Source organism: Podarcis filfolensis, assembly GCF_964270895.1.
Source record: "Podarcis filfolensis genome assembly, chromosome: 5".
NCBI classification, from domain to species: domain Eukaryota; kingdom Metazoa; phylum Chordata; class Lepidosauria; order Squamata; family Lacertidae; genus Podarcis; species Podarcis filfolensis.
In genome coordinates, this window is record NC_139608.1 from 9,665,015 (window position 1) to 9,681,917 (window position 16,903).

Below are 16,903 nucleotides of genomic sequence, written 5' to 3' on the forward strand. Positions count from 1 at the left end.
GCCGACTTTAAACTTCCAGAATAAATATTGTTGGAGAGATGCGAAAATACTTGGATTTGAGGTAATGACTCTTGGATGATTTGTCAACGTCACCTGCAGTGACTTTTTTCCTGAACTTTATTTTGAATAAGAAACCGGCAATAGCGTGTTCGTGTATAGGGCTTAGCAAGGGAATGTTTCAGCTTCGGTGTAAGGTTGCTGCCTTTGAAATCGTGATCCGGTTAGCTTGTGGAAAGGGATCTTAGTTAATTCATAGTTAATGCGCAGCGTTCAGCGGGCACCTGGCTGTTGTTGTTCTCTGAATATTTAAAAGCACCCGTGTTCGATGATAAATTTATGAAAAACGAAGTGAACCCGGGGCTAGGAAAAGAAGGCTGCCAGGAAAGCGGAGTTTCTGATTGGTCGGGGAAGGGACTTCCGGGACTGGATTGGCTAATGCCGATGCCGGGAGTTACAACTATTGGATAATCTCATTGCCTGGGTCTTCTGCAGTGCTCTCCATAGAGCAGAAGGCGACGTTCTCCTGAAGGAGGGTGGGTTGCTCACGGGAGGGTATGTCCCCAATAGTTCAGCATCTGCGCTGGATCTCTGAGTATTTTCCCGACAAAGTGTCAAATGCTCCTATATAGCACTAAAAATGTTTAAACGCCGGGGCCTAAAATACCTGATTGAGGGGTCCAACTATTATGCACTTGTCTAAGGCTGGCTTCTTAAAGACGCCCTGAGCTCCATTAGAACCTTGGATCAGTGATTCCTCCCGTCCTTTCTGCGGGAGACTCGCCAAAGGCCGAGCCCGAGAGGTTTCACACATCCATGCGCAGGAGCTCTGCCCCAGCGTCGCATCACTGACTGACTGACTCAATAGAAAAAAATACAACCATTGCGTTTTGAAGTTATTTGTGGTGTTTGATCTACGACGGTCCTTTCACGCGTGCTGGCCCTCACTTGATGTTGCAGACAAGGCGTCGACTTATCCTGAGTTGCCACCGGTGGTACAATCTTTGTCTCCCGCTTCACATGGAGGGGAAGGGACCGAATGTCTCTTATATTGTTCATCAGTTTAGCGTTTCCCTGCTGTGTTTTCTGGATGGATGGGCTGAGGAGGCTAAAGCTCCAAATAAATATGAAATACCCTCATATTAATATTTTTTTTAAAGGATCCAAGCACGTTGTGCCTGAAGAGAAATCTTGCAAAGGATACATGGCTGCACTTCCCTTTTTAACTTCAAATTAGGAAACTCTGTCAGATGAAAGGGCAGCTTCCCTTTGGTGGAACTGCAGCTTCATTTGATCATATCTTTATTTGAGTGTTGCCTGAACAATAGGAACCTGAAGGGAAAGAATGAAGAAATTGCGTTGCAGTTGATCCTTTGATTCTGACAGAGGGAAACTGTTGCGCGTTTATCAGATTAGAACTGTCCAGAAGAGTGTGAGTGTGTGTGTGTGCGCGCGCATGCGCGCATTATATATGTATATACTGTATAACATATAGGAAAACTAATCAGGCGACTGGGGGTTGTGTGCACGCACGTCCACGGGCGCGCGGAAGAGTGCTCTTAAGTACCACAGCTCCTTCAGTCCCCATCTGGATAAGATTCAAGTCTCTCCCTCGGCTTACAGTAATATACTCTGCCAACCTTGAGCCTCTTCCCCCCTCCCTCCCCCACAAAAAAGAAAAAGAGGGATTTAATGAGGCCGAGCTTAGACCCTTCTATAATTTAGAGGATTCGCCAGAGCTGTAAAATGACAATGGGGACATGTGTAGTGCAAGAGAGGTGAAATCCCATCCAGGGACAAAGTTGCTTATTTCTGAAGGAGCTGTCATTTCCAGCAGGGGGGACACAATGGCAGGGCCAGGAGGGACGGAGCTCTGATCTCCACCTCGGAGAGAGATAACCACCTGATTAAAATGGGCCTCTTGTTCTCTCGGTTACTCGATCGTCGTGTGAACTTGCCTTACTTACTATTCTGGGCAAAGACGACTCAGTCTCCCCAGATTTCAATGCCCTGAGAACTCCCCTCCCTCCTCTTTCTCTCTCTCTCTGGCCGCTTCGCTTCGCTTTTCCTTGGAGCATCATCCCGGCCAGTTCTTAGGCAGCCGACACTTAGGTCTAGGAGGATTCACGGGTCACGAAAAACGCCGGGGGCTTTAGGAGCACATAAAAGTTTCGCACAGCTATGGCGCATCTATTAGCACACACACACCCAAAATGGCACAGGAAAGATCCGCCCCTTTGCTATACTTTTTACCCTTTGACGGCTTGGGCCACACATAAGTCTGGCTGTTCACAGGTTACTTAAATCTGTGCACTTGCATGTGAGAGATATGTACATTTTGAGCGTATTTATCGAGTTTGGTGGGGATTTACTGCCTAATAAGTGTGTTCAGAGTTGCAGCCTTGCACTGGGACACCCCATACAAAAACTTCACCAGACATTTCAAGGGCACTCTGGATAAATGACGGGAGGATTGCTCCTGAGTTGCTCCGAGGTTCTTGGCTTATTTCACCTATAGAAATATGGGCATCTGTCATGTATGATCTAGGAGGTTGGACTAGATGGCCCTTGGGGTCCCTTTCCAACTCCACAATTCTATTATTCTAGTTATTTCAGATATCTGGGTTCCTAACCACGCTTACTTGGAAGTAGGCTTCATTGGATTTAATGGTTGCAACTCCCAAGTAAACACGTTTATAGCCAACGCCTCTGCCTAATTATTCCTATCAGTCCTATGCATATTTACGCAGAAGATCAACCCCACTGAGTCTCACGTAAAGGCGCGCCGGATTGTGGCCTTCTTAACTAGGAAGAAAGTACTACAAGTTGCCTACTGACATATTTAGGATCGGATTTTTCCTTGAAAAGAAGTGGGACTGACTTCAGCAGCAGTCCATACAGGCCAATTCTAAACACGTTTCTGCAGCAGTATATCCCGTTGACTATGACTCAGTTGTAATTCAGGTGCTTCTGTTGAATAAGATTGGAGGTCTATCTACAAACTTGCTATTCAAGTGTTAAGCGCTGTCCACTGCTTTGTAGATAAGTATTTTATCTGCAATTTGCTGATCAAAGCAGATTCCCCGCCCCCCAGTACTTTTAATAGATTCGGATCCCACTCCAGTTCAGGCAATTAATTCAGAAAAAGAGATTGAAATATGCACCCTGATCTCCTCTGCCTCGCCTCTATTTATAGGATTCTGGTGCCCGCTTGTTTCTCATTCCCGTCGCCCTAAAGGGCTAAATTTTCTGTAAAGATGGGAAATAATAATAATTCATTATTTATCCATCTGGCTGGGTTTCCCCACAATTTTCCCACCGACGGCTGTCCTAGCCAAATCAGCAAGAAATCCCTATAGATCCCAAATAGTTATTTGATTTCGGATCTCAGGTCTTCCCTTTGCAAGGAAGCCAGCCAGACTCGCCCAGTACGGGGCAAGAGAACTGGTTGGCCCCGGCGGGGCGGGAAGAAAGAAGACCCCGCCCGTATCAACAAGTTCCCAAAGGAATAAAATACTATTTCCCTTTGGTGACATTTCCCTTCCCTCTCCCAGCTCCCCCACCCCCCGTCTCTTTTCCTCTCGACGAGCTTATCTGACCAAATTCTTTGACAACCAGATCCTAAACACAAGGTTTCCTGTGGAAGGAAGCGCCTTGATTTCAGTAAAAGTTAATTTCAGCTAAAGGCGTTTAGGATCACCGTTTTAGCCGCCGATCTTTCTCTTCACCTCTCCACAACAGGTGTCTCTGAAAGCCGCAACTAGCATTTTCGCCCCTTCTTCCTCTTATTTAAACAGGCCGGGGGCAAATAGACGGCAACATTTCAGACCGTTTCTTTTGAAAAAAAATATATATAGTTTTGCGCATTAAAGTTAAAAAGCAGGGGGAGCGGAAAAACTTAATCCACTCTGTCAGCCCTGATGGTGAAGCTGAAGGATTTATCTGGTCGGTCTTCTTTCTCCATCTACCCCCAAATCAGTGAGCACTTCGAGACATTTCCTTGAGAAACCAGCCTGTTGGTTCTCAGTGGGGTTTTCTTGCAAGTGAAAGGTTTGTAAGATTTGGACATAAATCGTCTTAAATTCTAATATTGCATGTGTGGTGGTGGGGCTTTTTTCGTTGGACTGACCTGTGTTTGAGCAGGAGAGGAAAATACTTTTGACAAAAGCAGGAGTGTATATATATCAAATTAATCTAGGGAATACCCAAAGATTTATGGCAGAATCTAGATAGAAAGATCTTCTGCATTTTGCGCAACTCGCGTTTATTTCAGTGGGCCTAGACTGGGCAGGAGAATTTCCAGAGGAAAGTCCTTTCACAGAGAATCTGCAAGGCTAATGTAATTCTGTCTGTCTGAATAAATGGATGAACAACTGAATCTCTTTCACACATTCTATTATGTCCATCTCTTGTGAAGACAGGAATTGCACGAAGTGCAAATCTGTTTCCTGCTATTATTTTTATTCTCTGATTATTGACAGTCTATTCTCGGACTATTTATTTGAATGTTTCAAGTTAGGATATCTGATCTCCTAAATGCCAGTTAATTGCCAGGAGATTATCTTGAAATCAGCGGGGTTTGCTGCCATGTAAACTGCGTTTTGGATCGGGATGTCGGCGAGATTAGCGAGAGACTGATTAGAAGATAATTATCTTCGTATAAAAACACGTATATTGTAGCTATCTCTGTAAAGAATACCTCGGGCGGATAGAGAGATAGCATCTTCATAAACAGGAACGAATTCATCAACGAAAATTTCCTTTATTGCCACGTCAGTCTGCTAATCGATCAACCTGAAGCAGAATCCAGATCTGGCTCCAGGGGAAAGAAAACCAAATAGAAATACATGCCAAACATTATGGGATAGATTGATCTCTATGAACAGCTCTCCCTGGGAGCTTTTCCCTTATGCATCAGACAGATTAGGGATTGTCTGTGTTTTCCTATCTAGATGGACAACCCTCGACGTTTTGATACTCTCTACTAAAATGGATTTACTGAAATAGATTTTGTTTTTAACATGTCAAAAGACACCACCCGTCCCATCGCAGTGAATCCAGAGTAGCTCGGCCACTCAGACTCGCTTAAGGAAACCAAGGAGGCCCATAGTTGAGGAGTTATGGCGACAACTTCGGTCGCCCGCTTGCAACTTTTCCATTATTCCGCCTGGATCAATCTGTAAATAGTGTTTTCCCACGGCCCGATTCGCTTGTTAGGCACCGGACTAAAATCCTCGGAGAGGGCGCATCGCCCTCCTTATATGCCTTCTCCAGGCGATTATCGCTGACTCCCGCTTGGTGTTTGTGTCTCTGTTTGTTTGGAATTATTTCCGGTTTGGTTTATTTTTCTGCCCCTGCTATTTTCCCTACTTTAACACTAAATTGACACACCTACAGAGACAGCTAGCTACCTCTCCGGGTCAACATCGGAAAGATAATTCCAAGCCCCGCACCCTCGTTCCCTCCCTCCCTCTCCGGCTGCATTCCACCACTCTCTCTCCCCTCCTGGCTCAAAGTAAATAGTAAAAGGCCCATTCAGGTCCGTGGACCACACGGAAAGCCTTAATTAGGCTGATGAAATCCCCAGAAATGTATAGATTCGCTATAATCGAGGGTGTCCCAACCCAACCCCCGCCGCTCCTCTGGTGTCTATAGTCAAGGAATACGGGAGCAGCTGGGAGAATAGAAAGACCCGTCGGGGGTGGGGTGGAGGAAGTCATGCATGTAATTGAGTATATTTAACATAACTATTTTAATGATTAGTGATTAAAAGTGCACCCTCCTGGAAGTTGGGGACCTCCGCAATTTGTTCTGAACAACTCTGAGGACATATCGATCGATCTATCATCTATCTATCTATCTATCTCGCGTAAAGAAACAAAATATGCACAAAGCGTTTTTTACTTGTTGGTTTCAGAAGGGAGGGTCTCACCCTGGCCTTAATCGCGTTGGCATGGGCGGGGGGACTACCTTTCAGCAGGTACTCCAAGTTTCATTGAATAATGATGATGATGATGATGATAATTCCTGCCTCCATTTCCCCCGCTTTTCTTGGACGTCCTCCTATATCAAATTTCGGGGGGGGGGGCATCTCTGTTTTATTTTATTTTATTTCTTACTGTAATGGACCTGTCCTCTCCTTTTTTTGTAAAAATAAAATAAATTAAATCATGCAGACGTGTGCCGCTATATTAATAAGCAAAGGCTAGTCCCGGGAAGCTGGGAAATAATATGTTCATTTGAGCATGTGCAGAGTGCATTTGTCTCTTTATTGAGAATCTGCCGCCAGCAGACTAGCCGGTCCATGGCATCTTCCCATTTAGGTATTACGTTTGGAGAAATGGTATGCATTTCAGGGCTAAACGTACTAAAGACATCAATTCCTTCACCTTTTGAAGAAAAGCAAATCCGTGGCAACTCTAAAGTTTACACGAACTTGCACCAATAAAAGACAGTATGGCATTTATTTTATAATCAGTTCTGTATAGCGGTGATTTGGGTTGTTTCCAGACAGCAGCGTAATTGAGTGCTTTTGTCCAGGGAATATGCAGACTTTGGAGTTACTCAGCATTCTTTGTCAGTGGAAAAGGAAAAGGCAGCTATTTCTCAAATGAGTGTTTTGGGTCAGTTCAGACAGACAATAACACAAGCAGGCAACTAGCTATGTCTGCTGCCCATTGCAGAGAACTTTTGTGGGGGTTTGCCTCCGCTCTTTTCCTGGAGTGCCTAAAAGATGTGCGTTTGTCATTAGCAGTTCTTTCTCTTCGCATCTCCCATTCCCCTCCGAAAAGAATTCTGTGTAATTCCAAAGCTTACATGCTCTGGTTTTAGGGAAAGTTGAGCTCGACATTTACTTTATAATCTACGAGGGGGTGTTTGCATGCAGTAAAAGAAGCACCCTTTGCAAGGAAACAGCTTACTCCAGTGTTATATTAATTAATCACTGTTTAAGGGCTCCCTTTCCTTAGCTAGGTCACACAATTAGAAACGCAGACTGAAGTGAGTGCGTTTTCTTAATTATTTATATCAGATGAATTGTGGAGGAGGCTGGCGTATATATGTGCGCGTGCGCGCGCGCGTATGTGCGCGTGCCTGCACAATCCTCGCGTTTATTCCTTGAATTCTAAAAGGGCTGCTTTCTTTTCTTTGGCTGCTCTTTGGAGAAACAGTGGGAGGAGGGAGATTCTCTCTTACCCATCAGCTACTCAGCGTGGAAATAATAATATTTAGTGCATATTATCCTAACTTATTTCTGACAGTGCGTACACAAGGGGACGATGGAGCGGCGGCTGTAGCGGGGGGGGGGGCGTGTTCTTTGCAGCAGATTCTGGAGGAATCTAGCACGGAAGCCTGACAGAGAAAGCGGGGTGGTGGTAGAGGGGCGATACTCTACTCCACAAAGCCAGCCTTGCATCGCAGTAATCCTGTCATGGGCGTAGCCAAGGGGGAGGCAGTTGCCCCCCTAGATCAAGTAAAACAACAGAAATTCTTAACTAGCTGACCAATCACGTCGGTTCTGCCCCCCTAACAAAAGTCCTGCTCCCCCCTAACCAAGTCCTGCCCCCACCCTGAACAAAAATCCTGGCTACGCCCATGAACCCTGCTAAACAGAAGCGCACTCTGTTTCAAATTTAACACCGGGTTGATCCGGGATGAAACCCGGCGGAAACCCCACGGAACTTTTCTTCCAGAGTAAACTCCTTCGGATCCCAGCCTTGGTAGTTTTGAATTGAAATGGTTGGACTTCCTCGGGGGCTTCTGGGAGATTAGGTTCCTTCCTGGCCTTTTCTTTCACTCGGGTTGGAGGCAATGAATAAACTGGTCATTGTGGAACCGCGACACAAGCCAACTTCTCGCTTGCTCGCTCGCTTCCCCCGCCCCAGCCCTTTTATTCTCTCAAAGCACACACTTGCCTTAGTTTAGAAAAGGCTGGGGAAAGTTCAAATTTTGCCGGATCACGCCTGGAGGAAAGGTGCACCCAGTGTCCTCGCTTAAAGGAAGTAGCCCCAAAAGGGGAACATGCCGTCGAGAAGCGCACCACGGGGAAATTTGGGGGATAACTGAAGGGTTCGTATCCCTAGGCATCCTGGAATCTGCTTCCCAATAGGTTGGAAAGGGCAGAATCCGGAGTGGAGGGATGGAGAAAGGAACTGAAGTGTAAACATCAGAGGGTGGATGGTCAAGGATTCTTTAGTTGTGATTGATGCATTGCAAGGGGGCTGGACTAGATGGCCTTTGGGTGCCTTCCAGCGCTGCAATTCTACGATTCTGTGATTCATCCCACTATAAGCGGATTCGATCTGGTGAAGTGCCATCGCTGCAAAGAACCTGCTCCGTTTCTTTCCTCAACCGGAATCCCACAGACTCTTAGATCACACGGGGGGAGGGGGTACTGAAAAAAATCCTCCAGGGCGGTGCTGAGTTGTTTCTTCGGCGTCGTTTTGGTTGGATGTGAAATTGGCAGACCCCCTTTATAGGGGCAGGTGGTGACATTACTTGGCCCCGACTTGAGACCGTACTGAAGAATTCGCAGCCTTGAGAGCGTATTTTTCTTCTGGCTATAGTAGTACTTAAACGATAATGGGCGGCGGCGGCGGCGGGAGTGAGGCGGGAGGGGGAAGAGAATTAAACTTTTTTTTTTTTTAAGAGGGAGGATGGAGAGCAATGGGGGAAGGGGAGAGGCGAAGATTTATATCTTCTGGAAAGTAGGACGAGCCAGATGGTAATCGCGTCATTAACAAACAAACGTGGGATGGACAAGTGAAGTTTAAAACTGGGGAAGAGATCTGGCGAACAAAGACGGTTGCTGTTGACCAAATAGAGGAAAGTGGGAGGAGGGTCTCTTTCCATTCTGCCTACAGCTGGATAATAAACGAGGGTCCATCTCCCCGCCCCCGGCTTCCCCCTGTTGTGCGCCAGAAAGGGCCAGAGATAAACTTTTTGCAATAGGCAAATGTGGCATTTATTTATGTGTAACCCTTTGTCGCCTCAAGTGTCCCCAATGGGCCTTTAATTCAAATCCCTGGTTTGATAGGGAGAGATTGATTCGCCCGAGTTTATTTTGATGGAAACAAAGCGCCGCTTGTGCAAGTTTGGAAGGGGCAAAGAGTTCAATGGTTATTGGGGGGAGGGGGCTGGTAAGCCGGATCAAGCAAATCTGAAGGGGTGGGGCGCAGTCAGCTCCTCGGGCAGAAGAGAGGACGGGGCATTCCAGGCTTCCTGAAGCCCTGCTGTTCCTCTTGCGTAGCTTTATGGCGCAGCATTCCTTCGATTCTGTTGCTACGAACGTCCCGGCTATACAAATCTAGCCCGATCCTGCCCGTGTTCACTGATCTAAGTGGCTCAGTCCTGGGATTGCAGCCACACATCCCTCAGTCCCGGGAAACATCAAGAAGACAGAATGCGGCAATTTTACATACACCAGTTCCAGCCCCCATGAAATCTGTGGGGCTTTCGATCGAGTAAGGATGCAGAGGTCCCACACAGTGAAACGTACCTTTTTATTCAGACTAATGTCTGAGTTACTTTTCTCCCAGGTTGTGATGACGTCATTGAATTTAAGCAGGGGTGCCAACTTGAATAAAATATTGTGGGGGCCCAGGTAAGCCCCACATCACGTAATCGATCACGTGACGAAGTGCACACACCTCATTTGAATGGGAATGCCCATCAACTTTGTGGGGGCCCGGCCCCCGCAAATACTTTATTGTGAGGGCCGAAGCTCCCACGGTCCCTAGGAGTTGCCTCCTATGAATGAAAGTGAGCTGGCACCGGGATCATGCACTACACTGGACTCGACATTGCAAGTGGGATTCTGTTGTTTTACTCCGAGTAGACCCATTGAAATTACTGAACATGAGTAAGTGAGCGTTATTAACTTCAAGGGGTCTCCTCCGAGTAAAACGTAACTTCGATGCCACCGGAAGTTCCCTGTTGCTGCCACATCCATGTGTTCAATAGGGTCGCAATCTCTATAGGTTGAATCCCAAATCCTTCAGCCTAAATAGCTTTGTGGATCATGCTGTGCTTGCAGTTTATTTCAATTTAGCCTCCATCAACTTGTACAAACTGGCATTACGCACTCGGCGTTAGCCCTACAGTCTGACTTAACTCCTGCGTTTCATTCCGGAGTCGGTGGTGACCTAGAGATCCCGGTGTCTTCCAACCGGATTCGCAGTTGTGCTGGAGGGACAGAGGCGGGCAAGTATTTGCAGGCGGGACACAAAGCCTGCTCACATCCAACTGCTGCGTCTTAACACGTTTGCGAACCACATCCTTAAGTCCAGATATGTTGCCCCAACACACCCGCTTGTCTCACAGCAAAGAATGGGTCCGGGTGGGGGAGGGGCTCGACAGAATTACGGTAAACGGAAGTTTTTACGTTTTTAGCAGATTTACCATAGTGGGACGAAATAAATTTAAAACCAGGACAACAGCTTAAAATGTCTTATATAGCACAATAAGGACCTTCCGGTTTCGATTCCCAAGCATATGCCGATACCTAACTCGGCTAAACTGGTTGTGGATTCGAATTTAGTCCCGTGGACATCAAATCCACTTAAATACGAACGCTGCAGTGCGAATGGCTTGTGGATTGCGATACATGTTATATCCCGTACATGCTTCCTATGTTAAAATTTGGTGCACAAAGTACTCGAAGAAAATTAACTCCGTTTTCATTAAAATAAGTGATCTCACGCTACCTCCAGCTCCTGGAAGCCAACACGCAATGGCGTTGGAAAGGACAACTTCAAATTGAAGAAATGTCTGAATGCCCTACGTAACTGCCATGTGAAGGAAAAGCTCATTTAAGGCGGTGACATGAAGCTGACTACAGAGAAAGAGACAGTAACAGCAGCAGCACAAGGTTGTGGCGCCTAACTCTATGATTGCACCTGCTGCCCCCACATCCCGTTATGACTGCAGCCTGTTACTTCCACATAGTCGATTTAGGAATAGAAGGCACTTGTGTATCTGGAAGCTGTCCCCCACCCTAACTTCGTTTCTCAGGTAAAAAAATGTTCAGGTGCAAGTAGCCCCATCTGAGCAAGCGTCACGGCCCGTTTATTCCAAGGGAACTTGTTTCCAAATAAACACCCAAACGCAGCAGCTTTTATCCAAATACAGTGGTACCTTGGGTTAAGTACTTAATTCGTTCCGGAAGTCCGTTCTTAACCTGAAACTGTTCTTAACCTGAAGCACCACTTTAGCTAATGGGGCCTCCTGCTGCTGCTGCTGCTGCGCTGCCGGAGCATGATTTCTGTTCTCATCCTGAAGCAAAGTTCTTAACCTGAGGTACTATTTCTGGGTTAGCGGAGTCTGTAACCTGAAGCGTATGCAACCTGAAGCGCATGTAACCCGAGGTACCACTGTACTTAATCCTGCATTGTGGATAGGACACATTCCCTCGCGAAGAAATGTTCCTTCTATACAGTTTCTTGTTGTGGTCTAAGTAAGGCTGGGGTCTCCCAGTATCCCTCGCGGCTAGAGGCTACAACCCGAATTCACTCTTACATGAGAATTTTGCATGTGAAACAGACCCACAAAAGGTTCTCCAGCCGTCTATTGTAGTGTCGCAGCCCGATCCTACGTATGCTGATTCTGAAGTGCGCCCCGCTGAGTTCAAGGGTTCTTCCTCTTCCCCAAAGCTGCAGCCTTCATATCTGTGTGTTGGTGTCCTTATTCCCCAGTGATAAGTGTACTTATATGGAAATCAACTGCATTGAAATTAGTGTAGGCTTTAGCTCCATTGAAATGCATTTGGGATGGGGTTAATTTTGAGCAAGGGCGAGAGGAAGGGGTCTTAAGAGAGGAAAGTTTTTTGGGCTTAAATGAAGTTGCAGGCTGAGGAACGATCTTCGCTTGAAAATACGCCCTTTGAAGACTCAAAAGTGACAGACGGACCTAGGTTCTAAAGTTGAGCAGAGTTTGGGTTGGGGGAGTTAATCTAACTTTAAAAGGGGGGGGCTGGAAATCTTTCAAAGCCCTGAGGACTTACCCTCAAGGCCTTATTCAAAGAAAGAGAGAGAGAGGAGGGGGGGGGGGGAGAGAACCAGCCTGGCGTTTCGTCACAGGCAATTGTAAAGGGGGTTCAAAGGACCGATCAAACAAGTTGCAGAGTAATCTACATTAAAAGTCCGGATGGCGATGTTACAGCCTGCACCTGCAGGGTGTTTGCTCGCCCAGCCCCTCGCCGAGCTACAAATCATCAGGCGAAAAAGCCGCTTATGCTTCCTCTTTGCTTCTCCCAAGAGTTACAGGGCTTCTTTCCTTTGATGATATTTATACATCTTGTTACAGATAAGAGATTTTTTTTTTTTTGAAAAGGAAAAAGAAAGAAAGAAGAATCCCTGAACACACACACACACACACACCACAATACGTTTCTGCAAATGGACTCTGTGGGAGTAATCCTGTGGCTCAGTGTCCTTGAAATAACTGGCCAAGCCCCCGGGTGAAACAGCGCCCCAGGAGTCCCAACCGGAGGAACCCCATCTCCAACCTGCTGCTGAATTGATCAGGGCCAGAGAGAATTAGGGGCTGAGCCCATATCGCTCCAGTGATTTAATGAGGCTGTGTGGTCTGCAGACCTCTGGCCGCTTACACCGAAGTAAGCCCCATGATGTCATAGCCGGAGGAAGTCTTTTGGAGAGCTGAAGCCCAGCTCAGCTTAAAAGGGAAAACTGCTGCTTAACTGCGTGTGCTGATGGGACAACCCCTTTGGACTGCTGGCCTAAGGTTCATACAGACGAGGCGGTTTGCTTTTCCTGGACTCAGTCTAGTGAGCCTCCCCACTGAAACAGTCCTGCGGAAATGTTTGGAAGGACGGCAGTGGCAAACGTCACCTAACCGCAGAACTGCGTAACTGACTTAAAAGTTGCCTGAGTGCCACAGAAAGTTGTTGGCTCAATTCTCATATGCAATGCTTTATTAGATGTTAGATGTCCTAGATGTAAACCGGCCAAAACCCAAGCAATTTAAATGAACCGGGGTTCGAATTACATAGTACGTGGGACCTTTCCCCGCCTAGTTACAGATAGGTAGCCGTGTTGGTCTGCCATAGTCAAAACAAAAAAAAATTTTTTCCTTCCAGTAGCACCTTAAAGACCAACTAAGTTAGTTCTTGGTATGAGCTTTCGTGTGCATGCACACTTCTTCAGATACTTCCCCGCCTGTGTGTCTCTAGTGGCGGGATACAAATTTTCAAGATCAGGGATGTCCAACAGGTAGATCTCGAGACCCTTCCCCCACCCCACCAAAAAAAGTTCAACAACTTTGGTAGATCACTGCCAGTTTTTTTATATAGTGGATCTCAGTCTCTTGAAAGTTGGACATGCCTGTTCTAGATAAATAAACCTATTCATCTGAAACCAGATCTAGCAGAAGTGAAGCATTTTCACCTTTCACGAATTTCAGGCGCACAGTTGTCGCGTGGAAGATAAATGCGCACGTAGGCTCAGCGCGTTTACTGGCAAGGAAATACCCTCCGAGCTGAATGCGATTTTCTCCGGAGTAATTCTGCAGAAGACTCCCTCAGCCTAAAAAACGGCTTCACTTTGGATGTATCTTGCATTTTCCTTTTACAATGCCTTTGCTTTTAAACCCAACTATACTTGTATATATCCACGGCCCTCCAACCCCCCCCCCAATAATCCTGCTATGCTAATGGAAAGAAGGGGGGAGAAGCTGTCCCTCTGGAATTTCGCCCTCGATTCTAAACCAGGGGGGCTCGCTTGAAAGTGAAGTTATGGTTTCGGGGCCTGACAGGTTACTCGGTAGTAAGCGCCAGTGTTCAGTGGGACCTCCATCCAAGTAAGGCTGCCGCCTGAGATCATAGCAATCCAATTCTGGAGTGACCCCTTTCCTTTCCTAACTCCAGCTGAGCCCCATTTCTGCAAGTCACCCAAGGACCAACCCACCACTCCAGCGGTGATCCCGGTCTTTTTGTTATCTGTTGGGGGGGCGGCTGATTTGCTTCTTTTGAACACACTTTGGGGAGATGAAATCAGGAAAGGAGAGGGGGAAAGGGAGGGAGAGAGAGAGAGAGAGATAAAGGAAGGGGGAGACTAGGAAATGAGAAAACCCCAAAGACCCTGGGAAAAGTGCACGCGAGTTTGGCAATCCAGGAAGGCAGAGAAGAGTTATTTCCTTGCGTGCGGCTCGGTTTGGTTTCTCCCCACTCCAAACCCCAGCAGCAGCTTGCGACATGCCAGCCAAGATCAACATATATCTTTTCCCCTTTGAGCGTCAGCGGAGCGATCAGTAGATCGGTTACTTCTCCTTCGAGTTGCCACCGTAACCGGGGAGACGGAAGGAGAGCTGGGACGTATCGGAACGTTTAAAAGTCCCTGCAAAGATTTTCTCACAGCTGCGGGAGGCGCAAATATGGAAATGAGCTCATTATGTGGAGGGAGGGGCAGCAGGCAGTGCCCCTGCTCTCCCTCCTGCTTCCACAACTCCCAATCCTGGGATCATCTAAACACGAAATCAGCCAAAACAAGTCCTCGCCAAGAAGCTACCAACTGCAGTTTCGCCTGTACAAATATGTCAATTTCAACGATTATGCAGCGTTTTGTTTAGATCGCGCTGAGCGGCTGCTCTCTCTCTCTCTGTATCCCTTCCCAGACAGCCGTACCTGTTGTGTTATCATTAACCCTTCGCACGGCGGCAGAGACCTCACAACAATTTAGGGGAAAGTGGCAGCGGGGAGATAAGAGGGGGCCGGGAGGGAAGTCCTCTTTAGCGGGCGCAAAAAAGAAATGTCATGCAAATTTGTAATTTGCATACCTATTTGCAACGACGCCTTGCCACCTCCTCGGAAGCAAGTCCGGCTGATTTCAGTGAGATTTACTTTCAAGTAAGCGAGCCTAATCTATGTGTCTCCAGTCTGACTCACCAATCCTAAATATATTACTTGGAAGAGAGTTGCATTTAAATCAATAGGAGTTGCTTCCCAAAAACTTGCGAGTGGGTTTAGCCGTCTCTCCACAAATCCAAATGCCTGAAAAAGGGGCAACCGAAAACTTCCTACCTTCCATAAAAGTATTGACAAGTATAAACGGGAAGGTGCGCCATACGAGGAAGGGGGAAGGTCCGTTTGTGTGGAACAACCCAGTCTACACTTGGCGGTTTTTGCAAATTAAAATGGAAACAAGGGAGCCTTGCGAAAGCTGGCAGAGTGTCCCACCAACCCCCGGGTAAAACTGTGTGTGCTTGGAAGTGGTAAGCAAAACACCAAGGAAATCCAATGGATTTGCTCGGTGGAGAGCTCTATCTGGCGCTTCTGGCCGCTTGTTTAGCTCAGCTCTTTACACCCTTGGAGAAGAAGAATGCTATACATCACCCTTTAATCTCCTACTGAGTGAACTCCGGAGCGCATCAAAGCGCGCATTGTTGAACGCTTGGGGGAGAACCAACAAGACTAGGCGGAGGATCGGCATTGTTCCCAAGGCTTGTTGGGGAAAAGTTTTCTAAATAAACTCCTTTCAGCGCAGTTAGATTTAAAGGGGTGGCAGTGGATGGGAATTGGGGGAGGGGTGCTGGTCTATTGCCCTCCGTCGCTATTTTCCCAAACAGGTTGGCGATCCAAGCACGCACTGCTCGGTCCAAAACGCGCACCCAGACTAGGATATATTTGGAGGCGATGGGAAAGTCAAACCCACAAGCAATTTGGAACTCCATCTTAACCCTCCTGATTGTGAGGTTTAGTGCAATATACTTCTTCAGAATTAGTGTATAATCCCAAATGGCTTCGATCCTGATGTACACCATCCTTACTCCGAAGTAAGCCCCGTTTGTTTTAGTGGGGCGATTCCCAAGTAGACGTGCTTAGGGGTGCAACCTTGAATCTCCAGATATTTCTTTAGGTAGGTCTATCCTATAGGTTTACTCGGAAGTAAACCCTACTGGGATGTTTGGGACATGATTGCAGCTTTACCTGGTCTGTGGCATTTTATTGCATAGGCTCAAGCCTGAGACTGGGTTTTGGAGCGGGCTGAACCGAATTCTCTAGCTAAGTATTTCGGCGTCCCTCTCAGATCCACCTTCCCTTTTAATATAAAAGGGCAGCTATACCGGAGTGAGGAGCGTCAGAGATGGTTTTTTTAAAAAACCGGGATCCTGTTGCATTCTATGTGCCACTTGGTGTAAACACTGAGGGTCGCCCAAGTGGCAGAAAACAGGTGCTTTGTTTCTCTGTTGACGGCCCATTAGTATCTCGCATCTTGCTGCGAGTTTGATCAGTTTCACACGAACTGAGAAAAGAGGGGCGGGGGAAGAGAGAGAGATTGAGAGAAGGACAGCCGCTGCTGCTCCCAGATGAGAAACTGACTAACAGGTAGTTGAACGAACAGAAGGGAGACCAGAAGGCGAAATTCCCTCAGTAAGCAGCAGCCGAACAGACCGGGATATGTTTTCAGGCTGTTCATTGCTGCAGCGGAACCCGAATTCAACTGGAGCAAAAAGTCTTGGAATTGCTGCGAAACTGAAGCTTTCTCCCAGTTTGAGGCTTAGCCTCTCGTGCTTATAAACAAAATGAGGCTGAATAAAACAGAAGAAAACAGAAGCACTCATACAGAAGTGGAGAGAGAGAGAGATGGGGAAGGCAAAATCTCTACGAGAGGAAAGCATGAGCGCAGTTGTGTGGGAGAGTTTTAAGGACCCGGCATTAATTTGCTGTGTAGTGTCCCTTTCTCCTTTCCTGTGAAACCTACCATATAAACAGGCTGTATAGCAACCAGGCACAAGGGGAAAGGGAGAGGGGGCTGTTTGTATTTGTTTCTGGAATATTTGGGTTGTTGCTAGGATGTCAGAACAAAACAACAACAACAAAACCCAACCGGAGAGATCTCCCCAAAGGGGCTGGAGAGGAGGGGCAGAGGGTTTGTGGCAGGGGGAAAGTGCAGAC

At 47.0% G+C, this 16,903-nt stretch overlaps 1 protein-coding gene across 1 annotated transcript in view; it reads right to left on the minus strand.

Annotated features, from left to right (window-relative positions):
* The window catches only part of LOC310763263 (uncharacterized protein), a gene marked incomplete at its 3' end in the record, with an annotated part of 435,273 nt that overhangs the window by 38,239 nt on the left and 380,131 nt on the right, over nt 1–16,903 (minus strand). The gene's annotated exons all lie outside the window — the stretch shown is intronic.